At 38.9% G+C, this 25,264-nt stretch overlaps 1 long non-coding RNA gene across 1 annotated transcript; it reads left to right on the top strand.

Moving 5' to 3' along the window:
• Positions 1-2,680: 2,680 nt before the first annotated feature.
• On the top strand, positions 2,681-10,648 carry LOC308081053. Its single transcript, XR_013932787.1, has 4 exons — positions 2,681-2,730; positions 6,606-6,694; positions 8,424-8,560; positions 9,076-10,648. It is a non-coding gene; the product is annotated as an uncharacterized lncRNA (long non-coding RNA).
• Positions 10,649-25,264: the final 14,616 nt, after the last annotated feature.

The following is a 25,264-nucleotide window of genomic DNA, read 5'->3' as shown; positions in this document are numbered from 1 at the left end:
TTAAGAAATACTATATTTTAACGAGAGAAAAATCTACTTAAAGGGATATTTCACTTTCAAAAAAACTTTGGGTAATTTTATCATCTACTCAGGCTTTTGTGAGCCCCCCAGACCGTTTTAAGTTGCTTGATTCAGTATTTAGATATTTGATATTCATTTTATCAGACACGCCCCCTTCCTATACAAACCCATTATAACTTCAAACTCAATTTTTAACATGTTAGATTCATCAAAAACACCCGTCCTTGGTTCTGGTGACTCACCATGCCCTCCTAATACACGAGGGGGCCGTGTTTTTTAAATGACTTTTTTCATTTATTTTTTATATATTTTTTAGAAAATTAAAAAATGTTAATACAAAAAAAAAAAAGTAATCGAAAAAACACGGCCCCCTCACGTATTAGGAGGGCAGAGTGAGTCAGCAGAACCAGAGATGGGGACTCGAGTTAGGGACTCGGACTCGAGTCGCACTCGAGTCGCCAAAAACGAGACTCTCGACTCGACTCTGACTCGCCCCTCAAAGACTTGAGACTTGACTCGACTCAAGCCTCAAAGACTTGAGACTTGACTCGACTCGAGCCTCAAAGACTCGTGGACAATCTTTATTTTATGTTTTTTTTTTGGACAAATAAATGAATGAAATGCCCAAAAAACCTCCACTCCCATGTCCCCCCCCCGCAAAGAAACCTCCGCTCCAGTGTGCGCTGCGCGGAGCCGGCTTCAGTCAAGCTGTTTCGTGCTGCTCATTAACGCAAACATGGAGAGGCGAGCGCAACAGCTGCTATGTGTGTGGCCGCCGCGGCCTTTCATCATAAAGTTTAAATATAAAAACTTCGAAATTAAACAAATATGTTTAGCTCAGAATCAGCTATATAACCTCAGTTATCTTGGCATATGCTTACACTTTTTATAAGATGGTCGGATCATCTGTGACAGCACGTTTAGGAAACATCGGATTTTCATTTCGTTAAACCCAGCTGGGTGAATATTCAACACTTCACCACGGTAAATGCTACGCTCATGTAATGTTCACTGCATAAAAGCTGTGGTTCTCAAACCTTTTCAGGCCGTGACCCCCCAAAAGAATCATATTTGAACTGGGGATCCACATTTAGTTTGATTCGGTTCCACAGATAAATATTGTGAAAATAGCAGATCTACAAGCTTACGAGGCATTGTGAGCTCCGTTGTGGTCCCGACCCACAGGTTGAGAACCACTGACTACAAGCAAGTGACATGTCTATGACAGCTGAGGAGACACAGAGATATCATGCCACTGCTGAGAAGATAAGACGCCACTGCTCTGCTCGCCTAACCTGTGCGCAACACGCCAAGCCAGGGTGACCTACCCAGGCCCATGAAATTCATATGCAGGCATAGTAGCCAATTAGAATGAAATCTGCAAAAACTGACTCATATACTGATACAGAACCATATTGGCTATATATTATCGCTGTCGGGTGGAAATCTTGTATGTTCCTTTTTTATTATTATTTAAAAACAATTTAAAATCGTGAAAATAGCCAATCTACAAGCTGTAATTATTAATAATTAAGAAATACTATATTTTAAAGAGTGAAAAATCAACTAAAGTCATTATTAGTGCAAGTTCAATCACATTTCATTTGAATGAAAATAAATTGTGGGGAAAATACATAAAATCTCTAATCTGTGAATCTAATGTGATTTATTATGACCTGTCTATACTTTTACATCTATGCCTTCGTGTTTGTGTGTGTGTGTGTGTGTGTGTGTGTGTGTGTGTGTGTGTGTGTGTGTGTGTGTGTGTGTGTGTTTGTGTTTGTGTGTGTGTGTGTGTGTGTGTGTGTGTGTGTGTGTGTGTGTGTGTGTGTGTGTGTGTGTGTGTGCATAATAACTGTATTTCAGCCTTAGGCTACATCATATAAATACATAATTAAATAAATTAAGAATAGAATCCCCCCCCCCCAATTTAAAAAAAAAAAAAGACTTTAAAAAGACTCGAGACTTGACTCGGACTCGACCCTCAAAGACTTGACTCGGACTCGACTCGACTCAACCCTCAAAGACTTGAGACTTGACTCGACTCGACCCTCAAAGACTAGAGACTTGACTCGGACTCGACTCGACTCAACCCTCAAAGACTTGAGACTTGACTCGACTCGTGCCTCAAAGACTTGAGACTTGACTCGGACTCGAGCTCAGAGACTCGTGGACATCTCTGAGCAGAACCAAGGACGGGTGTTTTTGATGAATCTAACAGGTTAAAAATGGAGTTTGAAGTTATAATGGGTTTGTATAGGAAGGGGGCGTGTCTGATAAAATGATTATCAAATATCTAAATACTAAATCAAGCAACTTAAAAACGGTCTGGAGGGCTCACAAAAGCCTGAGTAGACGATAAAATGACCCAAAGTTTTTTTGAAAGTGAAATATCCCTTTAAGTCATTATTAGTGCAAGTTAAATCACATTTCATTTGAATGAAAATTACTTACTAACTAAGAAATACATAAAATCTCTAATCTGTGAATCTAATGTGATTAATGTGATCCCTACTTCAGTAAGTCCAGGGCTGAATTTGACATATATTGAGACCAACTAAAAATTGGTCATTTGCCAAATTAACTTCAGGTTTGGCAGCATATTTGTGCTGTAGGATAGGGTTAGGGTTAGTACCTGTACTATAAGTAGTAAGTACAGGTACTTCTGAATCTCAATTCACTTCATTGTATCCCTTCTGCTGCTGTGAGGTAATCAACATCTTTGGTTTTACAAATGTTTTTGCAGCATTTTTTAATTTTTTATTCATGAATCATACATTTGGTTAAAGGTAGGGTAAGTGATATTTTTGGGTATTTTTTTGTTTGTTTGTTAAAAAGGTTAAAGTACTATATTCTGATAGTAATCATTGCTACAGAGCGTTTGTTCGGTCACAGGGGTCTCTCCAGCTCTTTAGTAAACAGAATATAGTACATTTTCAGGTAGGTGACAACATTTAAGCCAATCAGGAGAGAGCACTGAAAATTTGCATTTTCTGTTTAATAAAGAGCTGGAGAGACATGGGAGACTCCTTTTACTGAACAAATACTCTATAGCAATGAGTACTATCTGAATATAGAGCTATTTAACACTTATTTTAACCAAAGTAAATCACTTACCCTACCTTTAACTTTAGTACATTTTTGCTTTAGTCAAAAAGAAGGGGGGAAAAAGAAAATAAATCAGCTCTTTTACTTTAGCCACTCTAAATTAGAATGTACTTTTTAAGGAAAACTGAATTTCCTTGGCATGACTACAGAAATATTCAGCATTACATAAACATTCTTCTCTTTCATATTCCAATCTGACATGTTATCAGATTTCCAATTAAGTTTTATCCTATGCTTCATTCTTAATTGCATGAATTTTATGAGTTATAAATTGAATAACTTTGAATGATAGTTGAAGAGATATGTGTCTTGGTGTCTGAATAAAACTTTAGCACTCTCTTTGAGAAATAATTTTAAACATGGTCATGTAGGCTACCTAGAAAAATACAATGGCATATTGTAAAAGATAGATTCAGTATTAGATTAAACAGTGGAATATATGTTTTTAGAATGACTCAAATTGTAGTGCAGAAATCTGCTATCAGACGTTTGCAAGATTATGCCACATGTAATGTAGAGAGATGTTGTAGATAAGCTTCTTAGTTTTTCAGTTATGCAAGCATTCGGCCTATGTTGGGGTTTTCTTTTCAACTACTCTCTAGAGCAAACAGTGGGTTTATAGGTCATTACACGCCGGCGATTATGCGACGTAACGCGAATAAACAAATTAAAACGCGTCTACCTCTACACACCTATCGCGACACGTATGTGTATAAAATTCATACATTCAATTAGGTTATTCGCCACGGAGAAACAATGGAGTCTACATCCTCAAGTGATGATGATCTGGTCATGGTTGTTCTTGAGAGCAGAACCTTGGTATTGGGTACCGATAAGTAGCAGACAGTAACACACAGTGGTGTAAAGTAACTAAGTACATTTACTCAAGGACTGTAGCCTACTTAAGTACAATTTTGAGGTATTTTGTACTTTACAGGAGTATTTCCAATTATCTGTAGGCCTAGGCTACTTTCACTTCTACTCCACCACATCTCAGAGGCAAGTATTATGCTTTTATTTGCTCCACTACAATTATTTGAACATTTAAGTTACTACTGTAGTTACTTTGTAGATTTAGATTATTATTACAAAACTTACATTCACTTCCCCCCTATATACATTTCGGCCTTTCGAAAATAGCCGATCTACAAGCTCACAGATAGAGACAGAGAGAGACAGACAGACAGAGAGAGAGAGAGAGACAGACAGACAGACAGACAGACAGACAGACAGACAGACAGACAGACAGACAGACAGACAGACAGACAGACAGACAGACAGACAGACAGACAGACAGACAGACAGACAGACAGACAGACAGACAGACAGACAGAGAGAGAGAGAGAGAGAGAGAGAGAGAACCACGCATCACTACCAGGGGTCCTTGGGAGTGTTCCAGGGGGGCCCCAGCAGTTTAACCACTTTAACCCTATATAGCCACATTAGCTATTTGAAAATATCCGACCTACAAACCACAATGCGATGCGTTGTGAGCTTGTAGATCAGCTATTTTCAAAAACATTTGAAAACAATATGAACAACTTGGAATATTTTTGCAAACATTTTAACACCACAAATATTATATGGTGGTCCCTGGCACTAACCTCGTGGTTGGACATGGATGTACAGTCACTGGAAAAAGTATAACATTTTTGCAATGTAGAAATACTCAGTTACAAGTAAAAGTCCAGAATTAAATATTTACTTGAGTAAAAGTACAAAAGTATTGGTATCAAAATATACTTAAAGTACAAAAGTAAAAGTAGCCTATACTCATTATGCAGAATGTCCCATTTCAAGTTTTCAAAACGTATAAAAACCTTTTGAAAATAGCAGATCTACAGCTTGTACAGCTGTACAAGCTCACAATGCACGCATTGTGAGCTTGTAGATCTGCTATTTTCAATTAGCCAGAATATATATAGGGCTGAAGTGGTTAATGTAGCTATGTTTTGAAATAATAATCAAATTCTACAAAGTAACTAGTAACTGAAGTTTTCAAATAATTGTAGTGGAGTAAAAGTATAATATTTGCCTCTGAGAAAGTGGAGTAGAAGTAAAAGTAGGCTACTGAAAATTGGAAATACTCCAGTAAAGTAAAATTATCTCAAAATTGTACTTACGTTCAGTAGCCTACTTGAGTAAATGTACTTAGTTACTTTACACCAAAATCTGTCACTTGCTTTTCAAATCGTATTCTTCGATCGGCTGGTGATATAACTTAACAGTCACAAGGTATTTATAAACATACTTGTGTGGATTACGGAGAAATTCGAATGAAGTCTTGATCAGGGACGTGCTACGCCAGGGCTGGGCAACTTTGATGATGGCCACTTAGTTGCAAAGGTGAGTGGGTGCGTAATATAGGCCTACTTAAAGTATATAGACAGATGACAGATGACAGATGGCAAAGTTCCATCTAAACTATTTTGTTTGTTTGTCAATGCATCTTTAATAGTTGTGGTTTCCATTAAGGTGAGGTAGTCTATGTTGATGAGAAAGTATGCAGATCGAACAATGGAAAAATACTTCAGTCAAAACAGATAATTATGATGAGGGATTAATGAAGGGCATGGCAGGATTGAAAGGAATGTACTGTCACATTAGTTTGATGCAAAGGTGCCTAACTTTGATCAGAGGTGAGGAGGAGGTCTGATGGTGAGGCTGTGGATCAAGGGTTTACATGCATGGATTAAGGTCTTAATAGGTGGATGCCGGCGTTACCGCTCGGATCAGCGGGAATCGCTCATTGTTGTTTTGTCCTCCTGCGCGGTGAGAGGAAAATAAAAGCTCACCACAATCCATTTCTTGTCAGCCGCGTGCGCGTGCACAAACGAGCACGAGCGCAAGAATTTCACGGGACCGCGCCCGCTCGCCTCACCACCCCTCAACTTCTCCGCGCGTCACCTCTCATTGAAAATGAATTACATAGTCGCGTCGGCCGCTTGCCGTCTGAAATTACCTTTATGCTTGTTAAGTGTTATTATCATTTAGTTGTTATTGTTATTATTGGACACTTTGAAACACTTTGTCTCAACAGACAAAAATATGCTTTACTTGTCCAGTTCTGCCCTCCATTGATCTCTCAACAGATGACATGCCATGACATGCCAAGTATCACGTACAATACCACAAATCTAACATATTAATATAATATAACATATTAATGCATGTCATCCCGACACTTTATGAGTCACCAAAATTATTCAAGATTGTGAATATTAAAAAAAGAAAAACAATTATAGACAATATTTTTCGTATAAAGAAAAAGAAAGAAGGGCCACGGACATAGACAAGTCTTGCCACGGACATGTTTGTCCATGTACGGACATGTTGATGACCCCTGCTTGTAACAGAGTATTTCTACATTGCAGTATACTTTTACTTAAGTAAAAAACTCGTGGTACTTTTTCCACCACTGAGCTTGAGACACTGCACTGTGTTTTATTGTTGTATTCTATCTTTTGTATCTGCAGGTCGACTGTTGCGATGGAGAAAAAAGAGAAAAAACAAGAATCGCGCTGGCATTCTGGTCTCTGCGGCTGCTGTTCTGACAGCAAAATATGTCAGTATCAGAACACTTCATATTTATTAGTAGTAATTAAACATTTTTCATAATTATATTCTCAGGATGTGGTCCTCTGGAACAGACAATTTGTTTGTTGCATTGAATGGAGTTGTTTATTGGATGTGGTTTTTAGATTTAAAAAGCTGCAATCCATAACTTCTATATGTTCTTCCCGGGATTCAAACTCTCCTACATGAGAGAACCAGTGGTGTAAAGTAACTAAGTATATTTACTCAAGTACTGTACTTAAGGTATAGGTATAGGGTAAGTGATATATATATATTGTTTGTAGTTTTTTTGTTAAAAAGGTTAAAGTACTATATTCTGATAGTAATCATTGCTACAGAGCGTTTGTTCGGTCACAGGGGTCTCTCCAGCTCTTTAGTAAACAGAATATAGTACATTTTCAGGTAGGTGACAACATTTAAACCAATCAGGAGAGAGCACTGAAAATGCATTTTCTGTTTAATATAGAGCTGGAGAGACATCGGAGACTCCTTTTACTGAACAAACACTCTATAGCAATGAGTACTATCAGAATATAGAGCTATTTAACACTTATTTTAACCATAGTAAATCACTTACCCTACCTTTAAGTACACTTTTAGGTATTTTTTTTTACTTTACTGGAGTATTTCCAATTTTCAATACTTCTACTCCACTACATCTCAGAGGCAAATATTTTTACTCCACTACAATTATTTTAAAACTTTAGTTACTTACTAGTTACTTTGTAGATTTGTATTATCATTACAAAACATACATTAACCACTTCAGCCTTATATACATTTCGACCATTTGAAAATAGCCGACCTACAAGCTCACAGTGCGTCGCAATGCGACAAAATGTGAGCTTGTAGATCTGCTATTGTCAAAATATTTTTATACATTGGAAAACTTGTGAAATGGGATATTTATACTTTTGGTACTTTAAGTACATTTTGATATCAATACATTTGTACTTTTACTCCAGTACATTTTTAATTCCGGACTTTTACTTGTCACAGAGTATTTCTACATTGCAGTATTGATACTTTTACTTACTGTAAGTAGAAAGTGAATACTTTTTCCACCACTGTGGAAGAGTAGGGAGACTCCAACCACTGCAGATGTTATATTGCATTAACATACCCTACCATACAGATTGGTTAAAATAACTTTGTATTCATTAACCCATTAAAACAGGGAAAAAGCATCTGTGTCATTTTAGATTAAAGTTTGACTTTGGCCATTCAAAAATAGCAGATATACAAGATATACAAGCTCTAGCGTGTCACTTTGTGCCACACTAAGAGCTTGTAGATCTGCTATTTTTAAAAAGTCGTGAAAATGTGTGCAAATCTTTGAATATATATATATATATATATATATATATATATATATATATATATATATATATATTTTATTATTATTTTTTAAAGCGAACATATTTAAGTCAAATCTTTGCTTCTGGGGGTCCCTGGAACAAAATATTTTGAGATGGGGTCCGCGGCCAAAATACATATAATTTTGGGGTGTCCTTGACATGAAAAGTTTGAGCACCACTGATATAGCACGTTTATTTTTTTCCACAAAACTATTGGGATTTAGAAGACATTTTGTTGGATCAGCCTCAGGTCTTAAAATAAGATTCAGATTGTAGCTTCAACAAGTTGTGTCCTTAAGAAATAGACCCATATATCAGCATGTTTACTGAATGTCTAAGACATGTTTGTGTGTTTTTCAGGTTGTCAGGGATGTTGTTGCTGTCCTTTGGCCTGCCAACTCGCGGAAGAAATGGGACATCATAAAAATCTCCCCTGGTTCTGTTGTTCTGCTGTAGTGGCACTTCGGGTTGCCTTTCGACAAAAATACAAAATCAAGGTCTGGTGGTGATACACTAACAATATAATACATATACGTGTGTGTGTGTGTGTGTGTGTGTGTGTGTGTGTGTGTGTGTGTGTGTGTGTGTGTGTGTGTGTGTATGTGTGTGTGTGTGTGTGTGTGTGTGTGTGTGTGTGTGTGTGTGCGCAGTGGTGGAAAAAAAGTACTTGCATTGCTTACTTAAGTAAAAGTATCAATACTGCAATGTGTAAAATCACTTGAGTAAAAGTACAGAAGCATTGGTATCAAAATGTACTTAAAAGTACCAAAAGTAGAAAGTACTCATTATGCAGAATTGTACTTAAGTGCGCTACTTGAGTACCTGTACTTAGTTACTTTCCGTGCGTGCGTGCGTGTATAGAGAGAGAGAGAGAGAGAGAGAGAGAGAGAGAGAGAGAGAGAGAGCTTTCAAATGGTGTGTCACACATTGAAATCTGAAATTATTTTGAAGAAGATATGCTTACATGGAGTGTTTTACAGAGTGGAATTGACCCTATATGTGCTTCCCATAGGGTACTGTCGTCAAAGACATCTGGGCTTCCTGCTGCTGCTGCTGCGCCTACTGTCAGATGGGCATCGAGCTCAAACACCGCAAGGCGAACCCCGACGTCCCCAACGTCACCGTCATCAATGTCAATATGCAACAACCTGCAGTTGTGCAACAACCTGCATTTGTGCAACAACCTGCATTTGTGCAACCTGCATTTGTGCAACAACCTGCATTTGTGCAACCTGCATTTGTGCAACCTGCATCACCTACATATATTATGCAACAACCTACACTTATGCAACAACCTGCAATTGTGCAACAACCAACCCAGACCTCTTTTGTCATAAAGCAGTAGGCCTAATGGGAAACCCGTTATGGTTGCAGCCAGTGGTGGAAGAAGTGCTCACATTTTGTACTTAGGTAAAAAGTACCAATACCATAATGTAGCAATGCTCTGTTACAAATAAAAGTCTGGCGTTCAAAATTGACTTGAGTAAAAGTACAAAGACATTGGCATCAAAATGTACATAAAGTACCAAAGGTAAATTACTCATTATGCAGAATGTCCCATTACCCAGTTCTCAAATGTATAAAAAATATTTTGAAAATAGCAGATCTACAAGCTTACAATGCGTTGCACCGCAAAGCATTGTGAGCTTGTAAACCGGCTATTTTCAAATGGCCCAAATGTATATAGGGCTGAAGTGGTTAATTTATGTTTTGTAATAATAATCTAAATCTACAATGTAAATAGTAACTAAAGTTTTCAAATAATTGTAGTGGAGTAAAAGTACAATATTTGCCTCTGAGATGTAAAAGCGTAGAAGTAAAAGTATTGAACATTGGAAATGCTCAGGTAAAGTACAAAATACCTCAAAATTTTACTTAAGTACGGTACTTGAGTAAATGTACTTAGTTACTTTACACCACTGGTTCCATCATGAGAAAACTTTAGATTGAGATGTAATAAAACGCATTATACATTTGAAGTAACAATGGAATCTAACAGGTAGCCTAAAGTACCTGACTATACTGAAATATAATATTACAACTAACAATACTGTATGTGTTTTTAAGCATGGTGGTGGTGGTGGTGAAACAGATTTTTTTTTTTTACATTTCAGGTAATGCATTATATTGCAAAACAATATATCACTGCAAATGTTGGTGGAGTGTTTCTTTTTTTTTTCTTTTTTTTTTACCAACTTTTAATGGCTAGGGCGTTCTGATAAACACTTTCCAAATTAGCAGCCAAATCTAATGAATGAAATAAGGAGAGATCCTTATGCTAATACACCTTTTAGCAAAATAAGCAGAGTAAGCGTGAATCCTAATCAACAACGATTGTTGGGTTATTCCACGCCTCCGGCGCCTGTGATGTTATTATGATATAATTGTGTATTTACTGCTTATTTAGGATTATACCTATATATAGTGGTAGGCCGACATATAAAGGCAAGGGTAAAATACATATATGAAGGTTAATACTGCCTGTTTGGGGTCATTAACTGTAATTGTATTCTTGCTCTGTAAAGCACTTTGAGCTGCATTTCATGTCATGAAAGGTGCTATACAAATAAAGTTTATTATTATTATTATTATTATTATTAACTGAGGCATGCTCTATAAGGTCTCATACTGTGGGTCCTTTTTCAGGGTTTGGTAGGTCATAAATTCCTTAAAGTTCCCTTATCTCCAGAGGTGAGAGAGAGAGAGAGAGAGAGAGAGAGGCTCAAATGACAGGTCTAACAGGGGGGGGCGACGTCCTTTATGGGTCTTTGTGTGTAACTTTGGGGGAGAGTTCAGTTTCTTGAGGAGTTTGGAGACGCCAGAAGTGAGTAGAGAACACTTGGTTACATGACGATTATATGTGCTGATATGTTTATTGTAGTGTGCAGATTCATGTTGGTAATATTGCCGTTGTTGTTTCTGTGTTTATTTCCCCTAGGTTTATAACCTGGTCAAGATCTTGTTAGTAAAATGTGAGCCTACTGGCATGATCAAAGTTAAACTATGGTAGTGGTTTGACTGGCCGCTTAGCAGCACGATTGGCTGCTGGGTGTGTTATTGTATGTTTGTATTTGTGAAGTAAATAAAAACCATCAAAGGCACAGGTCTGAGCAATAACTACTTTTAATTCCTCCCAAACTCCTGGCCTAGTCAGAGGGCTGTAGTCAACCAGACGCATGAGTAGTTGCGCCTGGTTGGATTTCTGAACAACAATCAATAAATAGGCTTTAGGCAGAGCAGCCATATTGGAAAGAAATTGGGTCTCTTCTTTACTTCCTTCACAGGTGTTACCAATGATGCTAATGAAGGCATTGTTCCATTCTGGTCAAACAGCGTTAGGGTGCTGATATTGACATGGCAAACTTAAACATTGACAGATACTCAGCAGAGAGTTTCCATTGTCAAGTCCCAGGCTACGGAATGCATAGTTGAACCAAATGCTAGAGTATTTTAAAGTTTTTCCAGCTAAACTACAAAAGAACAACTCAAAAGCACTAAAAGACAAATGTTCATTTAATTTCTTTACGTTTTATAGGTATTACAATTTTCTTTCACTTTAATGTCATCTGGGGACCCCCCAAAACACATGTGGGGACCCCCTGGGGGTCCCGACCCACATTTCCACCACACAAGGTATAACACATGCACACTTAAACCATCTGGACTAGTAAGCTCCATAGATGCTGCATGATAAGTATGTATCACCAGGTTAATAATTTTATTGAATTATAACATTTATATCTAGCCAACTCTATAGCTAAATAGAGTTATATAATAAACTAATAATACTTTCTGAGCATCAAAATCAATTGCAATAGTTACATTCAAATGCAATAGTTTAGTTTAGTTTATTGAGAAAAGACCAAGAAACTAAATAAATATTATATAGACCATGTATTTAATGTGGTTGATCAATTTATTAAAGCAATGTATTCAAATGTGGTAATTAATGTCAGAACAAATTGACTTATATTCATAATTCATGCCTATATGCAGTCTAGGATAATTATATATGAATACATTGATGCATACAGTCATAAGTGGTGGGATGGGATAATTTAGTAACAGGCTATTTGTCTACCCTGAACAATTTCAAATGCCACCACCAGTTTTCACAGGTTGATGTGTTACTATAGTATTTCAAGGATGAGAAAGACACATCATCAGTTGTTGTTTTATTCAATGCCACGTCCCACTGTGTTCCCGGTCGCTTCCCAGCCCCACTGTTGTCCTGGGGATGATGTAAACCATTGGTTCTGAAGTTGGAACCCTAGGACACCTGCAACCCCTGCTACTGGCCCTCGGAAACCCTGTTTATGCAGGTGGTAATGTTTGGCTTAAAACATCTAGATCTGTAACAAAACAGGTGATTGGCTGAAATAACAGAACAGCCTATTTACATAGGGTGACCATATTCTGAATTCCCAAAAAGAGGACACCCAACGAATGCACGGGCGCTGTGCGCGCGTGCATGCTTTGTTTTTTTTTTGTTTTTTTTGTAACTTTTGGGGTTTTTTTTTGGTACCTTAATTCGGTTAATTCGGTTAATTCTGGGCCTCTTTGAGGTACTGAAAAATATTGCTTTATAAATAATATATTTATTTATTTAAAGCATGTTTCCTCTGTTTGTTTCAGATAACAAAATAATCACAGCTTAATAATTCAGCTTTTTAACAAAATAAAATAACATCTCTCTCTCAACAAGTCTTATCTTAGAACAAGTGAGGTACCCCATTATTCAAAATAACCTCTCTCTCATAAAATGTAAAAAATACCTCAAAACCTATTAATTAAACAAAAGAAAATAGAGAAGTAGCCTGTTCTTCAATGTTATAGCTCATTCTTCAAAATAAGGTCTCCTATGGCTAATGTAAAAAATATAAATAATGCCTCAACATCTAAACAAAAAGAAAAGAGAGGTAGATAACAAAATAATCACTCTCATACAAATATGCTCTATAATATTTCATGTTAAGTTCTGTATGAACATTCAGCTTTTTAACAAAATAAAATAACCTCTCTCTCAAAGGTACAAAGTAGTCGGTCAATTTGGCAGAAGAAGTCTCGCCTTGCACTGCTTTCTTGTGCTTTGAAAAAAAACAACCAAACAGGCATCATTGCCTACCCCAGAGTGGAGGCTTGTTGGACTGCGCAAAAGGAATGGAAACCTCAAACATAAAAAAAAGAACAAAATTCCATTGTTATTGTAAGGTCACTTATTCATTTCCAAAATCAAATGAAATAGGCTTGTTTAGCCCCAAAGTTAAATGATCTTGGATGATGGAGTTGCGCTCCATTTAAATGCTGGAACATGAAGGCCTATTACATTGTCATAATAGGTATGAATAGAACATCATTAACTCCAAGGCCTTTAACGACCTTACCCAGAACCCTCAAAAACACCCCTACCAGGAAACCAGCCCATCACTCCTAAAACCAAAAAACAAAACCAGGTCCTTTTTCCGTGTATCCACCTCCGAAAAGAAAGGAATAAAAAAACGCCTACCCGACAAACGCCATCTGATGTATATTTCTGATCCCAAGAGTGGCTGTATCAGTTTCCTGGAGAAAGGTTTAAGAAGGGAAGATCCAGTCCAAGGATTTGAAGTCAAGCATAGTTTTATTAACGCCCGACTGGCAACTGCCAGTTGGGTCTGATTTTAGCAGCGCACCGCATCACAAGTAAAGCACATTATTTTATACACTCTTACCTTCTGCCACAAGAGGAGGAGCTAGGTGGTTTAAACCCAGCCCCCAATCCCTGTAGGCCTATCACATCAAATACATGAATACTGGGAAGTCGTGGCCCGAGTCCCCGCCCACACAGCGTGGTACAACATTAACATGTTCTTACAATGTACCAACTTGTATTATGTCCAATTATCAAACTTTACTTTTGCACAAAGGCTGGTTTAGCAATCCTTGTTCAACATCTCTTAAGCTTTATAATAAGCCCACACACTATATACTTTCATGATTGTAAACAGCAGTTTAGGAATACAATGAGTCAAATAAAAACCAGCAGTTACTCTAAGACTGACCACTTCCCTTAACTGATGTTTCTCTTTGTTTACAACACAGGTCATAGTTATCAAGACTTTACTCATTTTAACTACATACTGCAGACCTAAAAGAGAATAATAATTAGTGGGTAAACATTTTAGCTGTTTACTCAGTCATCTTAACCTGGCTTTCATCACTACACATTTGCTGTCTGCGGCTAAAGCCCAGGAAGGAACAATGGGATTATAATTCATTCAAATTAAGACAAAAGAATGGCTCTGTTGGTTCAAACTCAAGACGGGGGTAGCATCACCTGGGTGCCACTCTGACCCCAGGAGGGCAAGCTTCAAACAGTATGTATACACTAGGACAATAGTATTATAATCAGCCGCTTTGTAACAAAAGAACTTGGCTCAGAGACTTGTTTTGGGTTCACACTTGAAGCTGGGAGCTCCTGCTCCAGGACAAAGACCAGGATCTTCAGGGTAATGACTGATCAATAGCAGATTCAAATTAAGGGGGGTTGCCTGACTGTTAGTAACTGCCTTCTCACCCTCTTGAATCCAAAGGTCACAGCCCCCCTGACAATCTCATCCTGTTATTAACCTATGATAAATAACAATATTACTTTAGATCAGTCCTGGATACTTTTCCACCCCCGGCACTGCTAACTGCCACAGAATGGAATATGATTACTTATATGGAACTTATGTTTGAAGATACTTCACTGTATTGTGATTGGCTCATTAGTACACCCCTAGCTGTACTGTGATTGGCTGACTCTATTGGCTGACTCTATTCAGCACTGTGATTGGCTAGCGAGACACATGATGACATTAATAACCTATAAATAGGATTATGCACTTCAAAAAAATCTTTTTTTTTTAAAGTGAGCTTCCATCACTATGATGACCACTATGATGACCACACCGCCCACTTCACACTGGGTGTGATTTTTTTTATAATGCAATGAAAAAAAAAAAGTAAATTATAATTGTGTTTGTTAGATACCCTCTAATCCTGTTACAAAGTAAAAGGGACGAAAGCAGAAAAACAGCAGTAGGAAAAAACTGAAAAACAACATGCTTTTTGTTCAGTCTCAGATGTCAAAGAACAAGTGTTCAGCCTAGTGGAGTACTGATTTGACCTTCTGGGCCGCAGTAAGTAATATTTGAATCGATTCTGCCCGTGCTTTAGCTTTAGCACTGGATACCTCTAATCTCAAGACTTCGTAGAAGAGCAGTTTCCAACGGTGAATATTGAGATTATGAGGTGTTTTCCATATCATTACAAGCATTTTCTTTGCTGCCGTTAAACCGGCCAGAAACACTCTCTTTTTGTGAGGTGTTAATCTTAGAGATGAATCATCATTTAATAATAAAATGTGTGGCAAACAAGGTATGTTTATCTCCATTATATCAGTGAGAAATAATGCAACCTTGGCCCAAAAAGCTAGTATTCCTGGACATTCCCACATCATATGTACATATGTTCCCATGACTTTTTGCGGACATAAAGAACATAGAAGACTTTGTAAAATTTTGATTTGGCAGAGTTTCCTGGGTGACAAATAAAATCTTTGTATCAATTTGTAATGAGTTAATTGATTATTATAATTACGGGAGGTTAACGGAATATTATCCCATGCCAATTTATGCAGGCATTATAATCCTTTAAATCTATGTTCCAGACAGTGATATTACCTGTAGTTACGGGGCCAGAGCTCAGCTCTGGACCTGTCTTATTATTGTAGGTATTCTGTTTCTGCCACTTTTCGCAGTTCTGGCTGAACCGTGCTGTCGCTTTTTACGAAACTCGGCCATATGGTAGATGGTCATGAAAAACTATCAAGAAATAAATCTCACAATCTTTCGTCAAAAGGTGGCGCTATAGCAAAATGCCAACTTTGAACAGGTGCAACTCATGCCCTGTTTGACCTACAGCCATGAAACTTCAATACACATATGCGTCTACTCATGATGAACAACTTTAACCCTCTGACTTTTGACCTCTGACCTTTAGATCTCCCACCATTTTGAATTATATGAAAAACAGTTAAAACCTATCTCCTCCTGGGATTTTTGAGTAATCTGCACAAAACGTTTTACACATGAACTTTGGACCTATGCCGAAAAAATTATACAAAAGATTTTCCATAAGTGAAAAAATGAAGCTTTAATGAGCCAATGAATATTGCAGTTTTATGACAATTATTCATCTGCCCCTAACACATACATGCAGACTCACATTTCTTTGAAACTTTGCGTTAATGTTGAGGGTCATTCCAAATATTACTGAAACCAATCTTACTCCAATTGGTCAAAGGGGGGCGCTATAGCGATTTTTTGAAAGTGCAAATTTTAAACAGGCAAAAGTCATGCCTCGTTTGGCCGACAGCCATTAAACCTGTTTACACATGTGCCTTGACTCATGAGGAACACATGTATCACGTTGACCAGTAAGCTCCGCCCTTAGATTGTCCGCAATTTTGAGCAGTTTGAAAAACACTTAAACCCAGGATTTTTCAGCTATTTGCGTGAAACTGTATCATCTGTGTGATCTCCTTTTTCACGGGTTCTTGTCTGTTGGTCCAATGGCTTCTCCCTTAAACGTGTGCCTCACAACCTGAAGGTTGCCAGTTCAAGCCTCACTTGATGCGGACTTCATTAAAGTTGCATTGCACACAACATGATTGTGTCAATTAGTACATGTGCAATTGTTAAACATAACCTGAAATACTTATTTGAGAGGGTATGTTTTTGCAATGTATGACATACTTCATTCTGAAAATAGCCGTTCTACAATCTCAAAACTTTTCAGATAGCAACGTGTTTCTGAGCTTGTAGATCGGCTGCTTTCACTGGTTCACTTTTATCTTCAACAGACAACCTCAGCCTGGACAAAGCTATAGCACTATAGGTAATGTTGCAGCCCGTCAATCCAAAGGTTGAGGGTTCGATTCCTGTTAATGGCAATAGGTTGACACGTCCAATCAATCCATTCTGCTTCCATCCTTCTCTGTCTTCAATCTATTGTTTCCATGTCTCTCTCTCTTCAATCTATTCCGTTTCCATGTCTCTCTCTCCGCCCTTAGATTGTCTGCAGTTTGAAAAAACACTTAAACCCAGGATTTTTCAGTTATTTGCGTGAAATGGTATCATCTGTCTGACCTCCGTTTTCACTGGATCAGGTCTGTGGTCCAATGGCTTCCCGCTTAAGTGAATGTTTCACAACATCAAGGTTGCCGGTTCAAGCCTCACTTGGTGGAGACTTCATTTAAAGTGCATTGCAAACAACAAGACTGCATTAATGAATACATATGCAATTGATAAAGATAACAAGAAATGCTTATCTGAGAAGGTCTGTTTTTGCAATGTATGACATACTTCATTCTGAAAAATAGCCGATCTACAATCTCAAAACTTTTCAGATAGCAACGTGTTTCTGAGCTTGTAGATCGGCTGCTTTCACTGGTTCACTTTATCTTCAACAGACAACCTCAGCCTGGTCGAAGCTATAGCACTATAGGTAGTGTTGCAGCCTGTCAATCCAAAGGTTGAGGGTTCGATTCCTGTTAATGGCAATAGGTTGAGATGTCCAATCAATCCATTCTGCTTCCATCTGTCTCTCTCTTCAATCTATTATGTTTCCATGTCTCTCTCTCTCTTCAATCTATTCTGTTTCCATGTCTCTCTCTCTCTCTCTCTCTTCAATCTATTCCGTTTCCATGTCTCCCTCTTCAATCTATTCCGTTCCATCTCTCTCTCTCTCTCTCTCTCTCTCTCTCTCTCTCTCTCTCTCTCTCTCTCTCTCTCTCTCTCTCTCTCTCTCTCTCTCTCTCTCTCTCTCTCTCTCTCTTGAGGGGCGGCCATAGCTGAGTGGTTAGGGAGCCAGAGGCCCTAGTTGCCTCAGGTACGATTCCAGGCCAGGCCAGCAAATGAAATTTGTCCCTGAGCAAGACTCTTAACCCCTAATTGCTCACAGGCCCTCATTGGAAACAAGACCGCAAGGACTTTCATGAACGGACCTGTTAAAGGAATTATCCTTATCTATTCCGTTTCCATGTCTCTCTCTCTCCGATCTACAATCTCACAACTTTTCAGATAGCAACGTGTTTCTGAGCTTGTAGGTCGGCTGCTTTCACTGGTTCACTTTTATCTTCAACAGACAACCTCAATCTGTACAAAGCTATAGCACTATAGGTAGTGTTGCAGCCTGTCAATCCGAAGGTTGAGGGTTCGATTCCTGTTAATGGCAATAGGTTGAGATCTCCATTCAATCCGTTCTGCTTCCATCTCTCTCTGTCTTCAGTCTATTATGTTTCCATGTCTCTCTCTCTCTTCAATCTATTCCGTTTCCATGTCTCTCTCGCTCTCTCTCTCTTCAATCTATTCCGTTTCCATGTCTCTCTCTCTCTCTCTTCAATCTATTCCGTTTCCAAGTCTCTCTCTCTTTCTCTTCAATCTATTCAGTTTCTCTCTTTCTCTCTTTCTCTTCAATCTATTCCGTTTTCTCTCTCTCTCTCTCTCTCTCTCTCTCTCTCTCTCTCTCTCTCTCTCTTCAATCTATTCCGATTCTCTCTCTCTCTCTCTTTCTCTTCAATCTATTCCGTTTCTCTCTCTCTCTCTCTCTCTCTCTCTCTCTCTTTCTCTTCAATCTATTCCGTTTCTCTCTCTCTCTTTCTCTTCAATCTATTCAGTTTCTCTCTCTCTCTCTCTCTCTCTTTCTCTTCAATCTATTCCGTTTATCTCTCTCTCTCTTCAATCTATTCCGTCTCTCTCTCTCTCTCTTCAATCTATTCCGTCTCTCTCTCTCTCTCTCTCTCTCTCTCTCTCTCTCTCTTTCTTTCTTTCTTTCTTTCTTTCTTTCTTTCTTTCTTTCCCTCTCTCTCTCTCTCTCTCTCTCTCTCTCTCTCTCTCTCTCTCTCTATTCCCTGGCCCCGCTTATCGCTGCTTGCAGCTATATTTCTGTTTTGTTTTTCTTGTATTTTATTATATAACCCAGAAACAAAACCACTTTTAACATTTATGCCTCTCACTATAAACATTAAAGGATGAACTGGTAAAGGTTGATTCCATGGGACACCATAAGTGTGCATTGCAGTGCGCAACTGTAAATAAAAAAAGAAGGATGTACTAGGGACATTATAGATTTGTTTGAGCTCTTGAAAGGATCTGAGACCGTATTCACTGTATATATCAGATAGTTTGTGAATACCTTGTGTAGTATTCACACGCCGAGATCATAACTTCAGCATGGTACAGGACGTAATATTTCATAAATCATATAAATATAATTTATGAATTATTACAATATATATATTGATATATACTGAAACTTACGTCACTGTAACAGTAACGTGAGTTCTTGTCAGACTTGCAATAAATATCCCAATAGTATTACTGTAAACAGAGAAAAAATGAATGACACACGCCTTCTTAATAAAAATAGTCTCAGAAATTTATTAATGAAAATAAATGCACAAAAATGATCGGAAATGCCACTGTATTTCGTTGTACGTCATAACTAGGTGATCTTTCATTCAACGTTTAATGACAGGCTGGTGCTGTCCTCAAAGGTCATGACTTAGACCTAGGTAGGTTTCCATCGTAGGCCATATTTTGAGGGAGGCCGGCATGTAATGCCATGCTCTCCATCAATATATGCTAACTACTAGGGAGCCAGTTAGATAATTTAGAACCAAAAAGAACGTATTAGTTCCCCCACTCAAATGAGGGCTTAAATGTTAGTAGATAAAGTGGAACCGAGGATATCATGTGGGGAAAGAATTGAACAGAAATTAACTACCACGCTGCCTGGAAAATGACGTTTCATGGAGCCCTCTAGGAAGGAAGAAGTCTACACATCCATACAGCATATCGTCAGATAGTTGCCATAATTTCATGTTTTAGACTCATACGACCTGGTTGATAGCCCTTTGGTGACAGTCTTTTTCCAGAGTCCAGTGAGAGGTCAAAATCTTTAGTCTCTGGGAGTCGAGACCTCCCAGAGTGCCGGAGTTGCAGAGGAGAGCGTCCCTGGGGGGGAAACTCTACCAGGGTCTTGGTGGGAGAGACAGTACGATGGGTCGTTGCCCCATACCTTCTCCCACCCCCCGGTTCCTCTGGGATCAGGTCATCATCTGGGTTGAGGAGTAGCAGAGAGCAGAAGCAGGAAGAGCGTTGGAGGGCTGGTGCAGGAGAAGAGAGAGAGAACGGGGTAGCCAGTTCTTTTCTATTGAGAGGGAGGGGTCTTCCTCCTCCTTGGCCCATTGGGGGGCGTGTTGGAGGTAGCTGGAGTGGCCACCTCCTTCCTACAATATGAAAACTAAAACTTCTCTGCTAACTTATCTTGGGGACTTCCTATTAACACATCTGGCTGGACATTTGGAATCACAATGAATTTAGAATCGTCTAGATACTAATCATGACAGCTTTATGTTAAAATAGGCAGCAGGTAAGCCTCGAAGTCTAATTTCCAAGAGAAGCATCACATTTAAAAACACCAAAGTTCATATTATTGTGGTAGTCATAAGACAGGACAATAATTATATATTTTAAAGTCGCCGAACATAACACACAAACAGTTTTATTCACATTTATGTCGCTCATTGTCTGCTCCGCCAGCTAGTGTGTGTGACACTGTGATGCCATCTCTCTCTTTCCTGAGTCCATTTCCTGCATGTCATAAATAACTTTGGGCTCCCCCCCTTCACTTCCAGAGTGGAGGGAAGCTGGAGACAGAGAGAGAGTGGCTTGGTGTGTAATCGGAGCTCAGGCTGGCAAACTGCATTCCTTCTTCATCCTTATCTTTATGGCCCTGCAAGGGCCTCGCCTCAGAGTCCCAGGGGTCGCTGAGGTGACACGGTGGTCAGACGTCCGCAGTTACTCTGGCCCTGTGAGCTTGTGGGGAGAGAACCTGATTTGTCTTTAATATCCAAAAATGCACGTATCCGCATAAGTCCAATTTTGGGGGACGGCCTTGCGTTCATATCACTACAGACCCCCCTGTTCATGGTTGCTGGATCCTTGATGTCATCAAGGGTTCATCAGTCTATGAAGAAAAAGAAGAACAGCAGGGCAAAAACCCAAAAATTGGACACGGCCCAGAGACTTTCCGGCCTCTGTGATCGGTAATCATCTTAACATGTCATTATGGCAACACTACTAAAGTCACACATTCGCGACATACACACCAAGGTTGAAAAGCGCAGAGGTGAAAAGAAAATAGGGTGCTTAGACCATAGTATAGGGGTCTCTATACCCATTTCTGGTATACCTTTTTACTTCCTCTATTCAGAGTACAGGCTGCTTTGAGTGGTGAGCAGCTGGTTTAAGGGCCATGATAATAGGGGACACACACAAGGGGTAGCATGCAGTCAGAGTGGCTCTTTGTGAAAGTGAGCCTACTTCTATGAGTTTTTTCCTGAAGGAAAACAAATTAAAAAAAAAAACACAAACAAAACGGCTCTTATCCCATTCCTAATATTGTGTGGGAGAGAGTTTTTGGTTTTTAATACCCTATTGGTATTTGTCTTGGATCTATGTAGAAAAACAGACAAGCAACAAAATAAAACAAAACAAAAGAAACCTTGAAAGTATTATTGAACTCATCAAATGAGTCCTAACACTTGACTTGTCATGCAAGGATGGTCTTCTCTGAATGTCTAAATGATGTTGTTAGTTTCCGATCCGATTAGTGTTCAGCAACCTTTAGTAGCTGTGACTTATATAGCACATTTTCACTTGTTTAGGGAGAGGTCGGAGATTTTGTTTCAGTGTGTTAACTGCAACCCTACCACAGTAAAGAACTACAAACATGGTGACCTCTACTTAGTTACCTAAAGTAAATATGTCTATTTGGGCACCATGCTGTCATGGCTTTTGAGCCTTGGTCCATTGTCAACTAGGTTTAGTTAGACCATAACTTACACGTGTTCTTGGGGTCACCCTGGGGTTACCTCAAGCTATCATTAGATAGGCTGACATGAGCACCTGGTGCCAGCATTCAGCACTGCTGTCCCTGAATTGTGTCAACAGACTTGGTCAACAGTTGGCAATCTTAGGGTGATATCATTGTTTATGACTGACCCCCCTTATGAGGAGTTGAGTAGTCAGCAAGGCTTGTCGCAGTGATTGATCAGCGCCGCATTATAATGTCACACCTGAAATTGCCAAGTTTTGAATCACACAAGGGTTGGGGTCTGTGAAGTGGCTTAGCATAGCGAGCCACGAGGTAGACTATATGGGCGGGAAATCGAGTTCCAGCGGTCAGGGTGTCTGTGTAGACATGGTGGGCCCATTGAGGGCCCCAAGTGTATTTAGTAAAAGCAAATGGCACGGGCTTCAGGAGCCACGTGGAAAATGTCAAATGTGCTTAATCTATTCGAGCTGCAACCATTCATTAAGCTTTTGACCCATAAGGAGAAGAGCTTTATTGACAGGAGCCACAAAAGAAATTATAGTAGCACTAATGCATGGGTCCAATTTTAATTGGACATAGTAACACTTTGATTACACCTGGTACCCTTAGCATAGGTCGTCAGTATCATTGACAGCGCCTAGTCCTAGGAAAAACAGTTTGTAACAGTGTAAATAGTAGATTATAGGTACGTTTTTAGTTACAATTGATTATGAAAATAAATTCAATCCATTATAAAACTACATAGCCGAGAGTTTCTTACAACCGTCAAACTTAATGTGTCGTTTTTAAAGGAGAAAGAAAAACTTTTCAACACCGCATGGGCCTGAAGTTGAATCAAGCAGTTAACTATTAACACCTATGGGTTTTGGGTGACTACTATATTGGTTTGTATGGGGCGGTTTCATACACGTTTGAAGTGTGCTTTCTCATACCACGCGTGCAAACCATATGCCCGCCCTACAATTACAAGATATAGCAGACCACATAAGTTATTGATTTTTAGGCAGTGCCCAAAAATATATCACACAACTCCAACACTTATAAGTTCCGTCCGGGGACCTATAGACTTGCATAAACCAAAAGGTAATAGGAATTGTTTAAACGACCCCGATGATCATGGTTAGTTCAGCCGCAGTGGTTTACATGAGTTTAAAGAATACGCCTATCATTAAATGACCCAGAGGTGTGTCCTGGTTAGATAGCCATCATGGGGCGGTAGGCTTACGTCACTCCTGTGTGGAAATATAGTACAAGCGTCAACCTCATGTCTGTTGCTATGACTACTAGTCATGCGTCATGGGCAGGACTGGTTTCTGGGAGGGTGCATTGCGCGCCTCACACAGAAACATGGCCCATACGTCTCATGACATGACCTTTTGAAATAGACAAAAATTGTTTCGCACAGGTTGCTTGTAATGCACACAAAATTAAGGGTCCCCCCTACAGCATTTGGCTAGGGTAGGACACAAAACTAGAAGGAGTGGTACATGCAGCAAAAACTGGTGAAGTACTAGTGGAATTGTACTTAGTAGGCCGTGTGAAGATGAGACAAGGTTTCCCTGATAATTATTTTGAGGTGTTTAGCTTTGTTCGAGACCTAAAAATTTAAGAGGGATTATTAGTCCCAGGTTCCTTAGTTTAGTTTATTTTATTTTTTTAAATAAACGTTTATTTGGTTCGAATAGTAAAGTATCTTTGATTGAGAGAAAAGTCTTTGAAGGTTCCTTTGGGTTTTCCCCAAAATAACCGAGATTCAAAAGAGAAAACAAAATTTTTAAATTTGGAAAAACTAATCAGAGAGAAGTGAAATTTATGCGAAAAAAAAAAAAATCTAGTTTGAAAAATTAATTCCAATTCCAATTTTTTTTTTTTATAAACCTTAACTAAATTCAATCTCCAAAAATTAATCCCAAAAAAAAATTAATAAAATAAAAAAAAAATTCAAATTTTTCTTTTTTTTATTAAACTTTAAATAATTTTAACCAATTATAAAAACTTCAGAATAAACGTGAACAATCTGCAAAGTATCTTTGGCGACCGAAACGTTGAAAAACTGACGGTATTATAACCGAAAATACTTTGCAACTGTCAAGATTTATTGTGTTGTTTCAAAAAGTAAAAAAAATATATAATCTGTTTCCAAATTCGAACTAAGATTAGCTTTCCGAATCAAGCAGTTAACTTATTAACCCTTTACTTTAAAACGAGCTCAAATTTTAACTCAGAAAATTACTATGGTCCGTTGGGTTTGGATCCACCAGGCTCTGTCTGTGAGTTGTCAATGAAATGACCCAGATGAAACTTTTGTCACCCCGGTTTTGTTTGTCAAACTCACAGTCAAACTCTCGCCGATTCGAACGCACCATTTATAGCTAAACCTCTAAAAACAACACTGGATCCCAGTCTGTCTTCACACAACGTCACGTCACCACCACAGATCTTTATCTCAAGTGAATGTCTCACTGGAGCTCAACTGTAGTGGGGGAAGGAGTTCTTAGCTCCACAAAGCCGTTGCACGTGCTGTGACGTTATAAACGGGAGGGGCGTGTTGACGTAATTCAAAATGGCGCTAACTGAAATGTCACGGAAGGACCAGACCGCAGTCGCCAGGCTGTACATGCCTGCTGGGTTTGTGTTGAAAACACGGCTTTCCTTCCGGACAGCAATTTTGCACTCAAAGTTAGATTACGGGTCAGTTTGAAGAGGACAGCATTTGGCTAGGGTAGGACGCGCATTGGTTTCCCATGCGGTCTGTCTATCAAACCGTGACGCGACCTTGATTGTGGGGAATCTGACTATACTGCGGTGTAGGGAGGTGCTAAGATACGGTTAGCGCTAACCATATGAGACCTCATACACTCACAAAGTATAGTAGGTCACCGTTATGTAATTTGTAAATTTTGTTGTGATTTTTGGCGGAGACAAAACCCATGTCTATATATATAGCTCCCACAACTGTATCACCATCATCTGTCCGGGGGAAACTAGCAGATCAAAACTGCTCGTCCCCCCCATAGGAAAGCACAGAGGAGACACCTGTAGCGTTGGGGCCAGGGTCTGTAGGCGCTTTGAAGACATTTGTTTCACTTAAGAGCATGCAACCTTGCAGCTACTCTTTAGTTACTCACAGAGTATCATTCTTGACTGATACACAAACACAGGTAAACTACGTCCCTTGAACTATGGCTGCTTATAAAAATTGCCATACCAACTGTTCTGGCTGTTACAGAGTATAGGGCATGACTCTATTTCTCTTGTGACAGGAGGGGACTTCT

The sequence above is a fragment of the Gymnoscopelus braueri genome (assembly GCF_963280865.1).
Source record: "Gymnoscopelus braueri genome assembly, contig: SCAFFOLD_393, whole genome shotgun sequence".
Taxonomy (NCBI): Eukaryota; Metazoa; Chordata; class Actinopteri; order Myctophiformes; family Myctophidae; genus Gymnoscopelus; species Gymnoscopelus braueri.
This window is presented reverse-complemented; position numbering and strand designations above follow the sequence as displayed.